Below are 21,590 nucleotides of genomic sequence, written 5' to 3'. Positions count from 1 at the left end.
GAAAACCGTCGAGATAATCAAAAATACTCAGAGGTGAGGAAACTTTTTACACACAGTTTCCGAGTTTTTTTTGGTAATTTATTTTAAAATAATCATAAATATTCCGTCAACAGGATACGCTACTCAAAAAAATTATTTCGACCTAGAATCGACTTGGATATACGAATTATATTTGAGGTTATGTCCACGTACTTTTGTATTTTTGTAGCATACAATGTTTATTTTTATTTTTTACTTACTTTTTATTTCTGCAGTCACGTTTAAACACCTCTTCGTCTGAGCTTCTGCGCTTATTTATACGTATTCCGGTCACTTTTTGCTTTTGTTTGATTTTTGACGCTTATGACAGCCGGGAAGCGAATTTACATGGCGACGAGAGGTACGGAGACCGAACGCATATGGCGGAATCGTCGATACGTGGATCGTGGAAGTGATGAAACATCTTGTAGTTCGGGATATATCCGCAAGCGATACCAGCGCCTGGTTACGCTGACGGAGCCCGCAGTGGTAGCGCCGCCAGGCGGGTACAATCCGCGGATCGTTCATCACTTTCACAGTCCATTTTGCCAGCATTGCGTTCGGCCTCCTTACGTCTAGTCTCCATGTGAATTTAGCTCTCACGTAAATGCAGCAACAGGACGAAATCGTACGGAACCGTTGTGCGCGTAGTCCGACAGCAGATCAGTGGGAGGAAGGAAACGCGTTCGTCGGCCGAGCTGAGTCTGGCGTGTGATTGGCTGGCGCCATGTGTGAGTGTTCACGAAGCTCGTACGTGTCCCGACAACCGAACACTGTATACTGAAAAGTTTGTGCAGAGATGAGTAGGGAGTACTAGGGAGATCTCCAACGCTCGGCTTTTCGTGATACCAGCTAAGTTGGAGCGTCGACGTGACACCTAGGCGGCCACGCACCGAAGGTGGCCCATTTCCGACCTGACACCAGGCGGCCATGCACCGAAGGTGGCTCACAATCGTGTATATATAGATACACTCGGCTGCTCGAGCAAGTGGTTGCCAATCGCATCCTTGTCCCCGCTCGCACAGTTTCCAGGAATGCAAGAATTGGGATTTTTTTTGTTTCAGTTATCAATGTCAGCGAATAATAGTATCTCCAGATTTGATAAATCTTGGATTCAATTAGCGGACGCTGAACCAAATTAATTAACTATTCTCAGTCCGAATACTTTTTTTTTTTATAATATATATTATTTTTTTATTGATACGAAAATATGTGACGCCTGGTGTTCTCGAATATTTGTACACGCAGTCTATGGAAAAATATACGAAGTCAGCTCGATAACATTTATGCAAAATGTGCAATGGGCAAGTGGTTAAGGGAATTTTTTTTTTCTCGAACTGAATCTTCCAGAGAAGCATTAGCGAATTCCATGCGAGCTCCATAAACATATCGAGCAAACGCGCACTCACGGACGTAGCTGTGGTGTGGCTAAGTGGATACCACATGAGGATGAATTATCAATCACAGGTGTTTGCGCGAAGTTTTCCTGTATTTCAGTTAATTACTGCTGCCTTTGCTATAATACTGCATTCAAGTCTTAAACAAAACACTAAAAAATAAGTTAACCACTTAATGTAAAACAAAATGTTAGATTGAGCTTAAAATTTAAGCCGGAGTTACATAAACTAAGATAATTACAAGTGCAACATTGTAAATATTGTACATTTATTGTTCATCCAAATAAATATGGTTTCCTCCTCAAAGAAAAAAAAAACATGAGGATGGAGTAATGCGGGACACGGGTTCGATCGCAGTTCACTCTTTTTATTTTTTTTTTTTTTTTAATTTCAATCCCGGCTTTTGTTTTTGTATTTTCGGAGAGGAAAAACAAATGAAAGAAAGAAAATTTCCAGAGCCGGTCGATTTTTTCCTTCTTTCCTTTTGCTTTTTTTTTACTGGACCCACCCTTTTTGTAGTGGGGGTAACCCAGAAGAGAACAAATAATTAAAACAAATAAAATTCCGAGAGCGAATCGATTTGTTCCCCGTTTTTGGCGCCTCGTTTTTAATACGGAAAAGTTTCGACAGTAATGAAAAATAGAGATTACTAAAAACAAATGTATTGTTTTTTAATAACACCGGCCCACAAAAAAAAAACCTTCGGTGCATGGCCGCCTGGTGTCAGGTCGGAAATGGGCCACCTTCGGTGCGTGGCCGCCTAGGTGTCACGTCGACGCTCCAACTTAGCTGGTATCACGAAAAGCCGAGCGTTGGAGATCTCCCTACTCATCTCTGGCTTGTGCTCCCAGCAAGTATGCTGGGCAAGAGATACGGTAGAAGGCTGGTATCCACAACTGTGTTCAGTTCGACTCATCACCCTCGGTTTCCAAGCACCCGGTCATTCAAGATATACAGTCTCTCATTATATCCTCCCGTTGCGGAACCTGCAAACGCTTTGTTGGTACTGAAGGTGATTCGCTTACGTGTACTCGTGACTGTGGTGAGTTTCTACCAGCGTGCATGCGTTGCTGATGAATATCGGCATGACCCAACTAGTGCTCTTGCCTTGTTTTGCTATACTTGATAAATCGTTCAGTAAATTAAATCAAGTGTACTATTGCGGTTACTATCCCTCACCACCCTGTACCAAAAACAATTACAGCAAAACGCTAGACTATTATTTCAATACCAACAAATTCCTAACTCAGAAAATATTTTTCTTTTTGCAGAACGGTTTTGGGTGGTCCTATTTGAGGGTAAGTAAGACTTATTTCTCAAGTTCCATTTAAATTGGTAAAATCAAAGGAAATTCGGTTGTGTAACGGCCTGAAAATTATCGAAAAAATAATAAGTAGAAACCAAGAAATAAGTAAGATCACAAATAATCAAAAATATTCCAACTTTGAAGATGTGAGAAAGGCTCTTTGTCTGACTAATGTAGCAATCTATGGTCATGCAGAAGACATTACATGCACAGATTTCTGTCAAATTACGGTATGGTTTCAGTTTTATAATATCAAAATCAAGTGATTAGCGGAGGAGTAAGGGGGCAAAGGAAAGAAACATATACTACACAAAACGTAAAGAAAACCTTAGACTGAACATAGAGTCAATAAACTCAGAAAAATGTCCTTTAGGCAGTGTTCAAATATTGCGTAACATTTTTTTCGGTGTTTTCTGTCCTCTCCCGAATAATGTTACGTAATATTCAAGAGCTTACTCAAATATTCGACACACTCGTCACGAAATATTCTATATAATAATCAATGAAGGCCCCTTGTCCAAAATTTGCTGAATAAACTTTTTTCTTACTTACTTAGGACATTTATTTGAGTTTACCCATCACTCTTCGGCCAATGTATGCAATGAATAACAACTGGACACAAATTAGTTGGACGGAAAATATTCAGAACATCTTAACGTCGGGGAAAACAACTAAAAGATATCTCATTTGCACTTCTGAGTTGAGAAATTTTTGCTATATGTACAAAATAGTTTGAGTACATGTTTTGGGTACTTATATATCAATTCTGAAAATTACTCATGGTAACACAGTTTTGATTATCATGACCGAACGACAATTTCGCACGCAAACTCATGCTACTTGATCGTTGTCGGAGTTTGCGTAATGAAAATAAAAAATGTTGTCGGTTCGAATAAGTATTCAGATATTTTTCAACTTATACCTAATTATTTCTGTACCAAATACCCTTTCATTGATTGATGGGTTTGAATTTGATAAAATTCTACTATACGAACGTTCAGTCAACGCTCCTAAGCAGTATTTTTTCCCAATCCACATACGTTTAAGCCCACCTGTTGCACTCTGTAATTTTTCATTGAAAAATTTATTCACATGTGTGATAAACTTAATCCATAAAAACGAAATCGGAAGGCTTAACGTGATAGAAGAATAGGTTGGGTAGCAAATATTTTTTGGAATTTGCTGTCCGATATTCTTCAGGGAACAAAATTTTTTTCTGCGATTTCATAACCGATACTAGAGAATTTTGTGAAATATTTGCGGGGCAGCTTTCATGCGACTTATTTTCCATAAAATCGCGGTAATTCTTCGAATGAATTTCTTTTCATATCTCGATTTACAGGACAAGAGAAAAAATAGGATAAGGAAATTAAAGAAACCTAGATGCAAGCTCGCGCGCGCGCGTGCGTGTTTGTGCGAAAATTACGAATTTGGCAATCGAAAACGTAAACCATTGCGTGTTCCGCGGACTTGGCTGTAGTGAGATCTGCATGAAATTCGCGGCTTTTGAGGTTTGATGCTTCGAGGTTTAGTCGGAAAACGACGGAGAGAGGACACCTATATTTGACTAGTTCTAACAATCTTGCGAAAATCGTGTCCTCGCTCATTTTCATACTAATTAACCATGTACTGTGAATCTTATATTTTTTTGCAGTTACTGTAGGATTATATATAGTTATTCTACACATTATTTCAAGCTTCTTGTTGAGCAATGGAATGAAACTACCAGCCAAGTAGCCCAAAAGTCATTCCCTCATCACTGCTTTGTCTGAAAGCCCTAAATTATATATTCTAGTAATATCGCATGTTCGTGACAGCGTGGTTCTTTGATTTAGAAAAACCGTGTTTTGTTATACATATTCCTTTTTTCGAGTCAAATTTATGGATTCATACTGAGATTCTTCTTTTGCTTCTGTCCGAGAAAATAAAAATCATTTCCGCGTATTTTGCAAATAGTTATAGCATATTTAAAATGTTTTTTAGATAATTGATTGTGAAAAATGATGAATTGAAAAGAGTGAACAAAAATTCAGAGGAAAAATTTCATAAGTATGGTATATAAAACAGCTCTGGATCAGAAGAACGGCGGACCGACAGGGTCACTCTCGTTTCCTACTTCACCGCCAGTCGGTGAAGTTCCCTGCGTAGGGTAAGCCTTACCAACGGAAGTGTTATCAACAAAAGTATGACCATGCATGGCGCCTCCTGTATTTCCGCTCCATTCTACCGACGGGGAGTCTGCCTTACCGGTGCAGATGTAACTGATAAGAGTGTGATCATAGACAGCGCCACTCAGAACATAGGCTGATCTTACATATGAAGAGTTTGACAATGAGATTATTTGATATCGGATGGGCTGACATTCTAAATTTTTCCAAGATGAGCAGGCATTTTGAATTTTCGTGCATATATGGGCAGTCATTTTGAATTTTCATGTTAGATAGTTGACATTTTCTTACCGACAGAACTGTTTACCACAGATGGCACCACCTTCATCAATCACTGCCTTACCGGTGGCAGTAATATCGATAGGAGCACTACCATAAACGGCTCCATCGTCGCTGTTTTACCAGCAAGGTCAGTTTAGTTTCCAATGACCGCTGCCAGCTAGCGTTACCCCTGCCTCAATGACATTTGGTGCTACCGACGGGGTCCCCTTTATCGATCAGTCGTTGTTTTATCATTCGGATCTGTTTTACTGCCAACGCTCGCAATAAGCTGGAATTACCTCTACCCTTACCGACAGTTTTCGATACCCGTGAAAGCGTTACCATCGGCTTGTCGTTGATGGCGCCTTTTTCATCGATCAATCGTTGTTTCATCAATCGAATCTGCTTTCTTCTCAAGCCACAAGACGGGTGCCTCTACGGGGTGATGGCGGTAGAGAGCAATATGAAGTTTCAAAATAACGGTCAAATACTTTGAATATATGTTTTGACTCATCATAGTATCAATCATTTATTCATTTCTTATTATTCATTTATTGATTTATCACTTCTCCAAACTTTACATGGAATTCACGGCGAGTCGTGTTCGATAGACATCATGTTGGGGTAAGTGCCACCTAATTCTAAGATTGATTTATACCAATTTCTTCACCATACCGTTGATTGGACTGTACTCGACGATGCGATCACTTATAATCACGACCCTATGTGATTACTCATGATCAATACCCTGATTATAGCAGATCACTCTTCATGAAACGCCGCGACAAAACGTAAAATTTCCTCTTCGATGGCAGATTCGTGTAAATCAATGTTAGCGAGAGACTGATGTGGCAGCTTTGTTAGTTTTTGCCGATCGTAAACATAGGCCCGCTGCGGTAGGATCTCAGGTACAATCCCTTGCCTTACGCAGTCACCCTCATTGCTGTGTTATGTTGCTTTACATCCGTCGAGCTGGTACCTACGCTTTAGCTATAGCTGAAGTACCACCTTGTTAAAGCCACCTAGAACAGCCAGAATTGGAACGTGATATAACGCAAGGCGCACGCGGTTTCTCTAGTATCCAACGCACAGCATCTTTGGCACTCTGGATCAGCCGCAAAAGCTCCTAAAACTACTTCTTCATTGATACCCCGTCTCACAGGGCATTGCCTATGCTTCGTGCCTCTCTTTACAGAGCCCGTGACCCGAAGACGTTGCTCGCATTGTATGAATGCCTTCGCAGATGTAGTGATTCTGTCTGGGAATCTAAGCGCATAGTGCCTCACGGCCGCTCTTCCACTCGGACGGCATTCACCATAAATTAAAGCAGGTCAACGTACTCGTCGACGGAATAATTTGCAATATTTTGGGAGATTTTCAGGGAAGGGTGGAAAAAAAAACGAAAAATCGATAGCACCAGTTCTTACGCATAAGCTAGACGGCTCAAATTTTGAGAGGTTATTTTTTAGGTCCCAAACAGGCATTTTATCGGGTAGCGTTAAGAAAAATCCAAAATTTTTTTTTTCCGAAACACTCTTATACATATATACAGGGTGAGTTTTCTCCGGGGTCTGATCTGGGAGGAACTCGGATGTGCTGAGATTCTGCTTTCTTCTATTCATAATGGTCTGCTTCAGAATAATAGGGTGTGATTGTAGAAATATCTTGATCTTTAAATCTGTTCAAGCCCACACGTGTAGCACACATCCAAGATAAGGTTTACTCGCATGAGGGATTGTTTTGATAACGGGATATAAGCATTGACACAAACACCTTGACATTTACCAGTCCTTCACAGTCTGTTCAAGCACGATCACAGCGATATTTCACACCAAAATATTGCAAGTTATTTCGTCGACGAGTACGTTGACCTTCTTTCATTTATGGTGAATGCCGTCCGAGTGGACGAGCGGCCGTGAGGCACTATGCGCTTAGATTCCCAGACAGAATCACTACATCTGCGAAGGCATTCATACAATGCGAGCAACGTCTTCGGGTCACGGGCTCTGTAAAGAGAGGCACGAAGCATAGGCAATGCCCTGTGAGACGGGGTATCAATGAAGAAGTAGTTTTAGGAGCTTTTGCAGCTGATCCAGAGTGCCAAAGATGCTGTGCGTTGGATACTAGAGAAACCGCGTGCGCCTTGCGTTATATCACGTTCCAATTCTGGCTGTTCTAGGTGGCTTTAACAAGGTGGTACTTCAGCTATAGCTAAAGCGTAGGTACCAGCTCGACGGATGTAAAGCAACATAACACAGCAATGAGGGTGACTGCGTAAGGCAAGGGATTGTACCTGAGATCCTACCGCAGCGGGCCTATGTTTACGATCGGCAAAAACTAACAAAGCTGCCACATCAGTCTCTCGCTAACATTGATTTACACGAATCTGCCATCGAAGAGGAAATTTTACGTTTTGTCGCGGCGTTTCATGAAGAGTGATCTGCTATAATCAGGGTATTGATCATGAGTAATCACATAGGGTCGTGATTATAAGTGATCGCATCGTCGAGTACAGTCCAATCAACGGTATGGTGAAGAAATTGGTATAAATCAATCTTAGAATTAGGTGGCACTTACCCCAACATGATGTCTATCGAACACGACTCGCCGTGAATTCCATGTAAAGTTTGGAGAAGTGATAAATCAATAAATGAATAATAAGAAATGAATAAATGATTGATACTATGATGAGTCAAAACATATATTCAAAGTATTTGACCGTTATTTTGAAACTTCATATTGCTCTCTACCGCCATCACCCCGTAGAGGCACCCGTCTTGTGGCTTGAGAAGAAAGCAGATTCGATTGATGAAACAACGATTGATCGATGAAAAAGGCGCCATCAACGACAAGCCGATGGTAATGCTTTCACGGGTATCGAAAACTGTCGGTAAGGGTAGAGGTAATTCCAGCTTATTGCGAGCGTTGGCAGTAAAACAGATCCGAATGATAAAACAACGACTGATCGATAAAGGGGACCCCGTCGGTAGCACCAAATGTCATTGAGGCAGGGGTAACGCTAGCTGGCAGCGGTCATTGGAAACTAAACTGACCTTGCTGGTAAAACAGCGACGATGGAGCCGTTTATGGTAGTGCTCCTATCGATATTACTGCCACCGGTAAGGCAGTGATTGATGAAGGTGGTGCCATCTGTGGTAAACAGTTCTGTCGGTAAGAAAATGTCAACTATCTAACATGAAAATTAAAAATGACTGCCCATATATCCACGAAAATTCAAAATGCCTGCTCATCTTGGAAAAATTTAGAATGTCAGCTCATCCGACATCAAATAATCTCATTGTCAAACTCTTCATATGTAAGATCAGCCTATGTTCTGAGTGGCGCTGTCTATGATCACACTCTTATCAGTTACATCTGCACCGGTAAGGCAGACTCCCCGTCGGTAGAATGGAGCGGAAATACAGGAGGCGCCATGCATGGTCACACTTTTGTTGATAACACTTCCGTCGGTAAGGCTTACCCTGCGTAGGGAACTTGACCGACTGGCGGTGAAGTAGGAAACGAGAGCGACCCTGGCGGTCCGCCGTTCTTCTGATCCAGAGCTGTTATATATATCTTACTATTGTAATTGTACTTCAGAATTGGAAAAATGATTCAAGAAATCAATTAAGCAATTGAAGATGCGGTTTATAATATAATGGCTTTTTTTGCAAACATGAAAACAAAAAAAAACGATATAATAAATCGAAGAAATAATAAAAAAAAGTGTGTGTGTCAGCTCCGACGCACGACTGGAGTTTACTCCTTACGAACGATCATTATGATATGTATCGAATGGGAAAAGAGGGTAAATGAACGCATCTTCCATAATGATAAGAGAAACAAACATATCGCGTGACTAAAGGTAAAAGGGCGCATCCCAATCTATGTGCCCTTTTACCTTTGCAAAAGTAAAAGGGCGTATAATTTTTTTTTTATTGCCAATCAAGTGGTTGATATATTCTAAGCTTAAAATCAAAAAAAAAAATTCCAAAGGTGAAAGGGCGTATGTCTTTAATTATACGCCCTTTCACCTTTAAGAATTCGAAATTTTGGCAATCTAAAGGTAAAAGGGCGTATAATTTTTTTTTTTTGACAGTCAAAATATGAAAAAAAAAAAAAAAAAGGAAAACTTTCTGTGGTCGTGAGAGCGTACGCCTTTAACTGTACACTTTTTCAAAGTTAAAACCGAAAATATATTCAAAAAACGTTAAAGTACGCGTGATTGTTCTAATGTTTTTTATTTCAAAAATAGTTGTAGAACTTAAAAACATGAAAAATTATTATATAAATTATAATGTTAAATTAAAAAAAAGGAAACAGCGTGTTCATTCAGGTGCAAATCCCACACCCTCTGGCTCCGTATCGACTACACCTTTTCCTGAAACACAAAAAAAACTTGTAAAATATTATATTATAAGAATATTAAAAAAGATTTAAATTGAGAGATAAATGTACAATTTGCATGGATTGAATCTTTTTTTTTTAAGAGATAGACAAAATGTGTATAAATTTCAATACCATGAGCTAATTGTCGATAGAAACGGTGATATTTTCTAGGAATGGTTCCTGATGAACAAAAGTATTGCAGATCATTATATTTGACTGTTGATATTGCTAATTTTTTATCGTAAAGGTTTTCGAGATCAATATGTCTTTTGAAAGATCTGTTCAAAATCACAGTTTTGAAAGATTCCCAGTACTCTTTTTTAATTAGTACTGATCTGAAATTAAATCAAAAAATTTATGAGAATAAAAATGTTTGGAAAAATCAAAGTACCCAAATCAACTGGTCTTTGATGCATTGCACTATAAGTCATGTAGTTCAAAACAAGTTAGTAAAAAATATAAGTAGTACCGAGTACTTTTACGCGTAATCTGGAACCATTTTGCAGATTTCCACCCAATTTTAGAGTTGTCGCTGAAACGTATATTGGATGGAAAGAACTGAAAAAAGATTATTTCGAAGAGGAAATAAGTAAAAGGAAATGAAATATAGCTAATTTTTTTTGCATGCAATAACTATGAGATCATAAGCATATATCACTAACGACTGAAAAAGTCAGAAATAGCATAGGATTGATTGGATTCTTACCACGTCTTTCAAGTTTTTATAGTAAATAAATTTATCGTGTGACATTTCATATACGTGGTACTGTTTACCAGTTGTTTTGGCTTGTCGGATCACTTTAACCCAATCGATAGGCGCATAGATCGGAGTACCACGTGCCGCGCGTTCAATGACTGAGTGCATTGTATCGCACTCCATGTAGGTATGTCCAGTCTCCAAAAACTTTAAATTAATTTCTTGGAGATTCGGATGTCTTGAATCGTTACACCTAACATGGCGACAACGATCGAATTTTTATTTTGCCCTGAAAGTTAATTAAATTATTTTCATTAAGTTTAGTAAAGTTAATTTAATTTTTTAATTAAATCATTTAATTGATTTACCAGCACAATTATCGGCATACAAGTTCAATACTTTCACTTCAGCAGGAATTTCTTCTCTGATAAATTTGGCTAAGCAAGTAGAGATTTCTTGCGAACCTTTGTTCCCATCATACTCCGGCCAAATATAGCAATATCCTTAAATAAAATTTTCATATTCACATTAATACACGAATAAAAAGCTCGTCAAGCTGAGTTCGACTATAGCAAAATTGTCCAAAAAATGCGTCATGACGACAGATTCCTATGAAATTTACTAAGAAGATTAGGTCGAGCTGCGAAAATCTATAAGAAACCTAAATCATTTTGGAGTTAGAAAAAAAATTTTTTGAGCCAAAAATTTACTTTCTGTCAACTTACCATTATTTTTACCGACGTCAAAAATAGTAAAATTATGGGAGGCTAATTTACGACGGTAGAACAGATCCTTGGTTTTAAAAAACGGAGAATACAGAGTAGCCTCTAAGTCAAAAACAGCTGTAACAACAGTAGTTGACTTTTTTGCTGTCTGCGTATCAAGGTTCTTTTGATCTCGAGCTGCGTCCTTCCTTCGAATATGCAGATCATATTTATTTTGTTGTTCTGCTTTTTCTTCATCTGTCAAATAATAAAAACGAGCACACCAACACTGGTCTTTACGCGGTTGATGAAAACCGATGTTCAACTCCTCTAGTTGTTTGTAGTAGGTTGCGTCAGATACTTGGCGAAATCCATTCTCAATGGCATAAGAAATATATAATTCGTACACTGATCTTTTAGAAGTGAAACCTTCGAGATATATCTTCGAACTATCTCTTCGACACCAGTGTGCCGGTACCTTCGGCAACAAGGATAGATGATGACGTATGTTATGAATATCATTGTCAGACAATTTATTTGTTGGTTCATTTTCACCTCGACGGTCTGGCGATAAAGATCCTGTAGCACTGCGTTTCTCCTTAGACATCATAACTCGAATTTTTTTGTCGGAAATGTTCAAGGTTTTTAAAAAAAAACTTTTACATACTATTATGTATGCATTGTCGACTTTGAATCTGTATATTATTTTGTTCCTGAAAAAAATAAAATAAAATTAATGATCCTTACATTGGAAAAAAAATGATTTGAGAATTTTAATTCACTTACTTGCGTCTAGGGTTAGTTTCATCGGTTTCTATGATCAGTAATTTTCCTATCAACTCACGTTGTCGATTAACATCACCTAGCTTCCAAAATTCTTCAAAAATCACTTTTCGCATATCTTCACTCACGCTGAATTCGCAGTTCATTCTGCACTGGCATGACGAACGCATTCTCTTAGCTGGTTGTATTTTTCCCGAGGCTGTAGTGTATTCAAGCCCAAGATTGCGAGTCGCTTTACGCTTACTCCTCACCCATTCATGAGGCTTAGGTCTCTTTCGACGAGTCCTTTTTTCAGCTCCAATATTGTCAGCTTCATCAGCAGATAAGACATGATTATTTTGAGAGTTGACGTCAGATTCTTGAGAACTAGATGTAGTTGGGTCGTCAATATTGATCTCATCTTCATCAGTAGATGAAGAATCATCGTTTTGAGAGTTGACGTCAGATTCTTGAGAACTAGATGTAGTTGGGTCGTCAATATTGATCTCATCTTCATCAGTAGATGAAGAATCATCGTTTTGAGAATTGACGCTAGATTCTTGAGAAATAGAAGTATCTGGGTCGTCAATACTGATATCTTCCTCAGCAGATGACAAATCATCGATTTCAGAATTGGCTCTAGATACTCGAGAAGCAGATGTAGTTGGATGATCAATATTGATCTCATCTGGTCGCTGAACAGATGTAGGAGGTGAGGTAGCTTCCTGAGTCTCATCATCATCATCATCATCGGTTTCAGAAATGATATTATTCAATTGACTGTTCAAATTTTGAGAGGAAAGTGATGAGCTGGCGTCATCAATTTTTTCACTCGAATCTTTTAAACTTAATCCAGATGTATGACGGCTTAACACTTCATCGTAGCTACTAAAGCTGTCAAACATATCTGGACTTTGCTTATAATTTTTTTCATCGTCACTAGATGAAATATCGTTAAAATATTTTTTTTTAATTGTTTCGGTACTAGACTTATTCATTATTATTTATTTACACCACCAATAATGTCACTGATTTGAAACAATTTCATTAACTTTTAAATAACGCCACAAATTTCGAATAATGTCACTAATTTTAAACAATTATACTATAAAAATAAATGATAATTATTATTTTGTTGCTAATAAATATATAAATAATGAAGACAAAATTTAATTATTGCAATAGTTGATAAATCGATTTAACACAAATTATTTGACATGTTTTGAAAAATATTGCAACTGGACTCGGGATCAAGACGTAACAGCTGTTCGGAGCAGCACCAGTAGCAGTATTCAATATGGCGCCTAGGCGGGAAATTTCAAAATATTTGAATATCATCTAACATTGTTTTATTGATTACTTGATTTTTAAGTAATCTGTTTTTTGTTAATTACTTTTTCCGTTGCCTATAAAAAAAAACTTTATGTATTAAACTGTTAAATATTACAGTCTAACACACTGAAAAAAAAATTACTTCTACCTAGAATACTAAATTTTTTACGCGAGTTTTCTTGATTTAAAAAAATTGGTTTTCTTAACCTTAGAATACCACGTTTTATTATAAGGCTAGTTTTTTGACAGTCAGAAAACTATATTCTTATAGTTAAAAAACTTCCATATTCTAATCCCAAGAATCATTTTTTTATTATTTTTATCATTTTTTTATCCATAAGGAAAAATTTCTTAGGTATAAAAAAAATTTTTTTTTAGTGCATGTTTCGTGAAACTATTTTTCAACATTTAGTATCAAAATGAGAATTTTTCTTTATGCGCCCTTTTACTTTTAAGTATTATTTTTCTAAAAGGTGAAAGGGCGTATGTCTTGAGATACGCCCTTTTAGCATTAGGATGCCAAAAAAATTTTTTTTACAGATCTTTGCGTTTCAGACGATTTTGAACCGATTGGCAAAAAAAAATTTTTTTGTACGCCCTTTCAGCATAAATCCCTACTAACATGTAGGGTTATGCCCTTTTACCTTTAGGCACGCGATATATCTGTAGTTATTCGGATTATTTTAACTTTAATCACTTGATGATTTGTTCAATGGTACATAAAAATACACGTATCAATGCATAGAAGCACAAGAAAACTTTAAAATCAAAACATCAAAAGTTGATGGTGAGGTTGCTCCTTGTGTACGTTGTATGGATACAATAAATGCTACTATATGTATTTATTATACAGCATGCATACCCTGTACTCGGCTGCAATATACAAGTTGCGGCAGAACTTCGTAAACGCAGGCACACAAAACACACGTACAAACATACGCACACATTCAACTCTCAGATCAGAGATAGTGAACTATACAGTGAGACTACGAAGCATCGCACAAAGAGGAGACCCAGAGTATAGGATACGCTGTGTAATGTATTTGATCTCATTCTTTTGCACGTTCAATCCTACAGATATATATGTTTGTCTCTTTCTATAACGCCTCAAGTTCTCGTATCACACTTGATTCTACTCCTCATAAAATTTTCGTACCGAGCCTTATAATTCAAATCGTTTCTTAACCCTTTTGGTACGGACGCATTCTACGTCGTGCCGTCCCCGCTGACCGAGCAGTCGCAGCAAGCGTCCGTACCATGGTCACCGCTCGTACAGAGCGAGCGTCAGACGTCGGGTGACTATAGTCACCGCTCGGGCCGAAAGGGTCAAGGAGTAAACCCAAAAAAAAAAAATGTGAATAAAATGAAACATGATAAGCTAGTTCAAGACCCACATACGTACAGCCCAACCTGAGAAAGGGGTTCTTGTCACGGCGAACGAAAATTCAAGTTTTAACTTCTCATTTGCACGTTAGAAGTAAGGAATCTGAACGTGATATCTGCGAAATAATTGAAATTGATAAATATAATTGAGTAGGGGTCGTTAGATGGCGCTGAACAAGTACAGACGTGTTTATTTCGCAACATTTTTATTCCTAAGATTAAACTGTGTATATCAATTTAAAATACGAGTCAGTGTTACTAACAGGTGCAATAAAAATTCTACAAGTGCTATAAATAATAAATCAAGTGATTCGCACCAGTTTTAGTACATTTTTAGCTCGTTGGGAATCACCCACGTTTTTGGAGGTTAGGTTCATGGAAAATAGAGCGCCTACTGTAGAGCCTTCCGCTACCAACGGTCACAATCCTCAACATTCGGGAAACCCACCTACAGATAGCGGCACCTACGTAGTTTCGCCTAACATACGCCCAGCTATTTTGTCAACTGATTGCTTACCTCCGTCGACCGCAGCACCAGACACCGCTAAGCCATCTAATCCAAAACAACAACATTTCACCCAAGACGTCAACTCGGTGAAGTGTACCTCAACCTCCAGCAATCGCAAGAGGGGACGCCGCTCAAACTTGGAACGGCTTGAACCTCATCCCAGTCCATCCAATCAGATCACTGACTATTTTCCCAGCAATACACCAGCCTCACCAACCGACACATCTCCACCTGCTAAAATTATTCGCTCTTCCACTCCACCAATGATAACCCAGCAATCACCCTCGGATACGCAGACACCCATGTCCATGGAGCAATTTATGACTCCAATCGCTCAAACTACTGACATTTCTCCTTCAAACGCAACTCTTTCTCTCTCGGCGGTCTTACAGACCCTACGAACATGGAGAGATGAAGACAAAGCTGAACAACTGTCTTTAAAAAATGAGCTCTTAGCCGAAATAAGCGCTGCACGAACAGAACACACGGACCTTCTCAACAAACAGACAAAAAGGCTTCAAGAAGAAAATGCGCAACTTAAACGCCAAGTTCAAGATCTCTCAGCTCGTGTCACAGTACTCGAGCTTAACGCAAATACTCCGGAAGCCGAGGGAAACGCCACTCACGGTAATCTAGCCGCCTTAGAGGCAAGACTCGTCAAGGCAAGTATAAACTCCTTTGACAAGCTAACTAGAAAAAACAACATCATTGTAAGAGGTTTAGTCCCAGATACTCGCAGCGCCTCAGAGGCACTCGCTGACTTCATCAGAGAGCACTTCAAGATAGAACATGCAGTTCTTTCGGCCAATTGGATCTTCAGGAGAAATAATACAAGATCGATCAAAGCTGTACTCCGAGACAACTCCGTGAAAACTCTAATTATGAACAAGAAAAAAAATCTAAAGGTCGACGTTTTCATTGACCATGATCTCACGCCGTCTGAGGAACTCGCAGCCAATAAACTCCGTCACGAAGCCAAAAAACTACGTAACGAGGGTAAGAAGGTCAAATTTGGCCATCAGCGCATTTACGTAAACGGCGTGGGTTATAAGTACGACCCTGTCCTTCAATCAGTCGTACCAATCTCCATCCGGGATGAAACACAACTTCAGCACGACCCCAACCACAACCAAAATAGCTCAGCTTGCATGTCAATGGACGCGCAAAATCAGTTTCAATAACCTAGCCGGCTCCGACAACACTACAAGCAACAACAACAGTTTTACAACATTAACGTTCTGGAATGTAAGAGGTTTAGCCAACATCAACGACTTTACTAACTTCCCTGGGAGCATTCTTTGTATTTCTGAGACATGGTGCACTTCAACCAAGGTCCCCCTACATATCAACTTTAGCAACTGGACAAAAATTGTATCTCCAGCTATAAAAAGCAAAACACGCGGACGTGGTAGTGGTGGTCTTCTTTCGCTCATACAAGGGCAGGCAGTTACAATCTTAAACAAAAGTAGAGACTGGATATTCTTTAAATGCAACATAAACGGGCTCACAGTCATCACCGGGTCTCTATACTTCAAACCAGACCAGAAAGACCTCAACTCGTCTCTGCATAACGTACAACTGTTACTCAATGATATTCTATCCCAAGACTACGATGTAGCCCTCATTGGTGGAGACTTTAACGCAAGAATAGGAAACCCACTCCACGAAGATGAAAGCATGCTTGAAGGTTCTAACCTTCTATCTTCCAGAATAACCTGTGACAATACAACCAACAAGCAAGGCACAACAGTCCTAGATTTCATGTCCTCCAATGGTTTCATCCTCTTAAACGGCCGTACATCTAGTGATCACCCAGGTGGCTACACATTTAGAAACGCTATAGGAAAAAGTACGGTCGACCTCATCTGGATCAACATCCTTGGCATCAACCATGTCAAGGACATGAAAATAGAGTATATCATCACTAACTCAGATCACTTACCTGTCACAGTCATCCTAAACTCTATCAGACAGGAAAACAGCGACATATCACCCGCATGCTCTACTCCGACTCCTAAGCTAAGCTGGAACCCCCTATACGCAGATACTTTCCGTGAAACGCTACGCTGGTCCTCTTCAATAGCTCAAGATTTCGCTACAACCACAGTTAACACCCTCTCCGATACTCTCAGGGAATCAATAGTAAATGCGGCCCGCTCAGCAAAAATGTTTATCAACAAACCGGGTACCGCACCACTCTCTTCTCACAAACCTTGGTACGACACCGAATGCAAAATCAAAAAACAGGAGATCGTGCGTTATCTGCAGCTCTGTAAATCCATGGACCAAAACTCGTCACTGTGGTCATTATACCTGGGGAAGAAGAAGGAGTACTTTTCTCTTCTCAAAACAAAAGCTAAGCAGTACCAAGAAGACATAACAAACCAGTTTAATCATGTCAAATGTCCAGCAGACTTCTGGAAATTAGTCAAACTATTTAAAAGGCACTCCTCTCCGGCTAACAACATCCCTTTAGATATTTGGCACAACTACTTCACCAGCTTCTTTCCTCCTAAAAACACCAACGGCATCAACTTATCTCAGCTTCATGAAGATGCTTTGGACCAAGCTTTCACCCTGGAAGAGCTTATCAACAGTATCAACAAAAGTAAAAGAGGTAAAGCTCCGGGCATGGACTCGATCAGCAACGACTTTCTCAAAGAAATGCCTGAAAATTGGTATCTCTTCACTCTAGCTTTCTTCAACAAAATTTACGAGACGGAATCCATCCCGGACGATTGGGCGAAGGTAGTCATGTTCATGCTATTCAAAAAAGGAGATAATCTTGATCCAGGTAACTATAGAGGTATAGCGCTAATCAATTCTTTAACCAAAATCTTTACGAAAATACTTCACGACAGACTCAGGCAGTGGGCGACATCGCAGAATTTAATCCCAGAAGAACAAGCGGGATTCTGCGTAGGCAAAGGTACGACAGATAATGTATTCGTCCTTCAAGCGGTACTTCATATGCAGTTGCGTTTCCCTGAGGCTACTGCTTTCGCGCTTTTTATCGACTTCAGAAAAGCCTTTGACAAAGTCCCACACGGCAAACTATGGACAAAACTTGATAAGCTGGGAGTCAGTAGTAAATTCATCAGAACACTGAAGGATTTCTACGATAAGGCATCAATGTACATCAGATCTGGCGCTACCCTATCCAATCCAATCGAGGTGTCTGAAGGTGTTCTCCAAGGAGACGTGCTTAGTCCTTTGTTATTCATACTTTACCTTGCCGACATCAACGATTTCTTCAAAGCACAAGGAGTCGAAGGCCTATGCCTAGACTCAGTTACTCAAATTGTCATGCTACTTTTCGCAGATGACATAGTAATTGTCACACATTCAGCTAATAAACTCAGACTGGCTCTCAAGACATTAGAAGATTACTGTGAAATCAACGGTCTAACAGTCAACACAAGCAAGACCAAAATAATGGCCTGCAGAACCTCGGGTAGATTAAGGAAGTCAGACCGCAACTTCACCTTCAATGATGAGCACATTGAAATCGTGAAAACTTACACTTATCTTGGAATTCCTCTGAGTAGCAACCTTCAGGGAAGCTTAGCTGCCGCTGAAGCAATAAGAAAAAGCAATCAGGCAACGGGGACAGTCTACTATATCCTCTCTAGGCTCAAAGCTGAAACTTGGTCCAGTAAAGTCAAGCTATACAACAGCACAGTAAAATCAACACTATTATATCTAGCACACATCTGGGGTCTCCAAGAGGAACTGATTGAAAAACTCGAGTCAGCCCATTGTACCTATTTCAAGAGAATACTGCATCTCCCAAACTGCACTCCTCATTACGTGCTGCGTTTAGAACTAAACCGGACCCACATTTCTTGGGAACTGCTGAAACTGGCGTATAACTGGACAATTAAGATCTTGGAAATGGAGGACACTCGACTACCAAAAATTGCCCTGATCCGACTGCTTAAGCTTTCCGAAACTTACAAACTCCCAAGATTTAATTGGGCCATCCAACTGCGCATCTTGCTTAGCAAGATAAATGAAGATCACATGCTCTTGCATCTGTCGGCTCACCACTGGTGGCGTAACAAAGAGAGAATCCTCGACAAATTCCAACATCATCTCAAACTTCAAGACCTTCAAAGATACGCTAACTCCAGCTCTTGCCTGGCTCCTATCCCAAGGTCAATCCAGGTTGGGCTACCCAAGTACCTGCTGAGAAATGAGTTCCACACGCTGATCGCTCAAGCTCAATTGAGAACTGCCAACATTCACTCCTGCCACATAACTGTAAACCAAAGCATTATTAAATTGAGACCTGCGGAGCATTGTCGCTTCTGCCACAATTTGGACCATGAATCAGTGATACACTTTCTCTTGGAGTGCCCACTATTCACGATCCCGCGCTAACAATACCTCCACATCTCACAAGACAACAGCAACATCTTAAATCTACTGCTTATTTTAGACGATCATTCTCCAACTGGGTCAAAAAATCTGTTCAACTATCTTATCGCCTGCGTAAACCTCATCCCACAGAACAACGTAAACTAATTTTCGGTAGTGTTATACAGCTGCCAAAACATCTGCCTATTCCTCCAGTGCCAGTTTCAGCGAAACTGAGTTTTCTATATCCTTTTGTACTTAGCTTATATCTTTTACTCGCTAACTTATTGTTAAATTTTTACATTTATATTTATATTTATATTTATTGTTGTCACGTAATTTATCTATCGACCTATTTCCAGTGTATCAAAGATGTATGTATTTTATAAAAGCACTTAAAATAAATAATAATAATAATAATAATAATATAATTGAGTATGCATACGAAATCTTGGATTATTTAACGTCAACAGCAGAAATTCAAAAATGGATCAAATTTGAATCTTAAAATATCTGGCTTCTTAACAAAGTTTTACAAGAGGTATCAACGATCGGGGAGAAAACGAGAATTATCAAACCAATTGTACTTCTGAAATTGCTTGCAAAAAAATTCTCAAGGCTTCAGCAAACGGGTGAAGGTACGCGCAAACAAAGAACACTCGATCGAGTACACTGGTGAGAATTTGAGTCTGCTTTTGAGAGGAGAACTCGAACTGGATCGATCGTCAATTTGAAACATAAAGACGTAGAGAGTTTTCTACCAGAGGCGAAAGAACATGGAGTGACAAGATTGAAAAACACTTTACCAAAAGCGAGGAGCTTTAAAGTAAACGTTATTCTAGCTTGTATATTGGAAGTAAGAAAAGATGGTCACATGGTTGATGAGATCAAATTTTTTGATACGAGAGACTAAATCATCCTCAAGTCAGCGAATATCAACGAATCGTTCGTGGAAAATGTGATGGATCGTCTGTTGACAAAGGTGGAAGATTTCCAGTCTGTATACCTACATCCTATTACCAAAGCATGTCAGAGATGGGCAGGCTGCGGTGAACATTCGAAACAACGACTCCTGCCGCTTTTTTTGGTCGGTCACCGCAGCTCTGCTCCCAGCTAACAATAATAATACCAATGTTACCAGCGCTTACCTACATTTGAGTTCAGTGACACGGTATAATGATATATACTTTCCCATGTCTCTACACAAAAACACTATTTTGAAATTCAAGGGGCAACACTAGTTGAAATTTTGAAACAATCGATTTTTTGTAGATATTTTGATAATCAATACCTTTAAAAATAGCATATCAAAAGTTCAAGTGCAGATCTCAAATAGTTCTTGAGTTACATCGATCTGCAGAGTAGCTGCTCATCGGTTCGAAAGTTGCGTAGCTTATGGATCGTACACCTGTGTTATTGTTCGGGATTTGTTAGCTAGGATAGCCGTTATAAAGGGATTATTGTTTCTATTGTTGATCTTATAAAAGATGTTTGGTCGCGCAATTGATAATTACAAGGTGAAATATACGCGGTACATTGGTGATGGTAATAGTGCCACTTACAAAGGATTGTTGGATTTGAATCCATATGATGTTCCAGTACAAAACCTTGAGTGCTATCTACATGTAAAAAAAAGAATGGGATCACGATGCCATAGTTTGAAGAATGCTGATAAAACCTTACGAGGAAAAAGCAAGAATACGTCGAAATTAACTATCAAATTAATCAATAAACTCCAAATGTACTAGTTTTAAAAGTTCAATCGAAAACGACGGTTATATTTGTGCTCTGTGTTTGCTTTATGCTATCTCCTGAACTATCTTGAGGGTAAATTTGCGGAGTATCATCCTCGTTGCGGATTCCAAGTGTGCATCTGCAGCCGGAGTGACACCTTCGGCACTTTCACATTATAAAAACTATAAGAGTAATTGCGGAGTGAAATCTCGCTCGCCTCGCTCCCGTCTTCGCTCACAGTTGCTCTATCAGGTGCTGTGCAGCTGCGCATTGATGACCATAACTGTTTGAGCTCGCGTGTGTGCGATATTGTTATGGACATAAGGTGTATCGCAATCATATGTATTTCCAAGACTACAGTGTGTACCTTTGTGCTTTCGCCTTTGACTTTGTATTCTCGCCTATCATAAATAGCGTCTGATTACGCATTAACTACGTGTGACCGTATGTATTTGTGTCGGGCTTACTTGTAGGAGAGTAGGAGTAGGAACGGCGGCACACGCTCAGGTCCCTCGTCCCTCGCACTGCGCGCAAGGCGGGTCGCTCTTTTACAGGCGCGCCCGTACCTTCTA

The 21,590-nt window shown here is 39.4% G+C and overlaps 1 protein-coding gene across 7 annotated transcripts in view; it reads left to right on the top strand.

Moving 5' to 3' along the window:
- Positions 1-21,590, top strand: part of LOC124306338 (two pore potassium channel protein sup-9) — an 817,624-nt gene that overhangs the window by 381,854 nt on the left and 414,180 nt on the right. For all 7 annotated transcript variants that reach the window (XM_046766982.1, XM_046766938.1, XM_046766956.1 and 4 more), the window contains one exon: positions 2,687-2,713. The gene's annotated coding sequence lies outside the window, so the exon portion shown is untranslated. The remainder of the gene's footprint in view (positions 1-2,686; positions 2,714-21,590) is intronic.

The sequence above is a fragment of the Neodiprion virginianus genome, chromosome 1 (assembly GCF_021901495.1).
Source record: "Neodiprion virginianus isolate iyNeoVirg1 chromosome 1, iyNeoVirg1.1, whole genome shotgun sequence".
NCBI lineage: Eukaryota > Metazoa > Arthropoda > Insecta > Hymenoptera > Diprionidae > Neodiprion > Neodiprion virginianus.
This window is presented reverse-complemented; position numbering and strand designations above follow the sequence as displayed.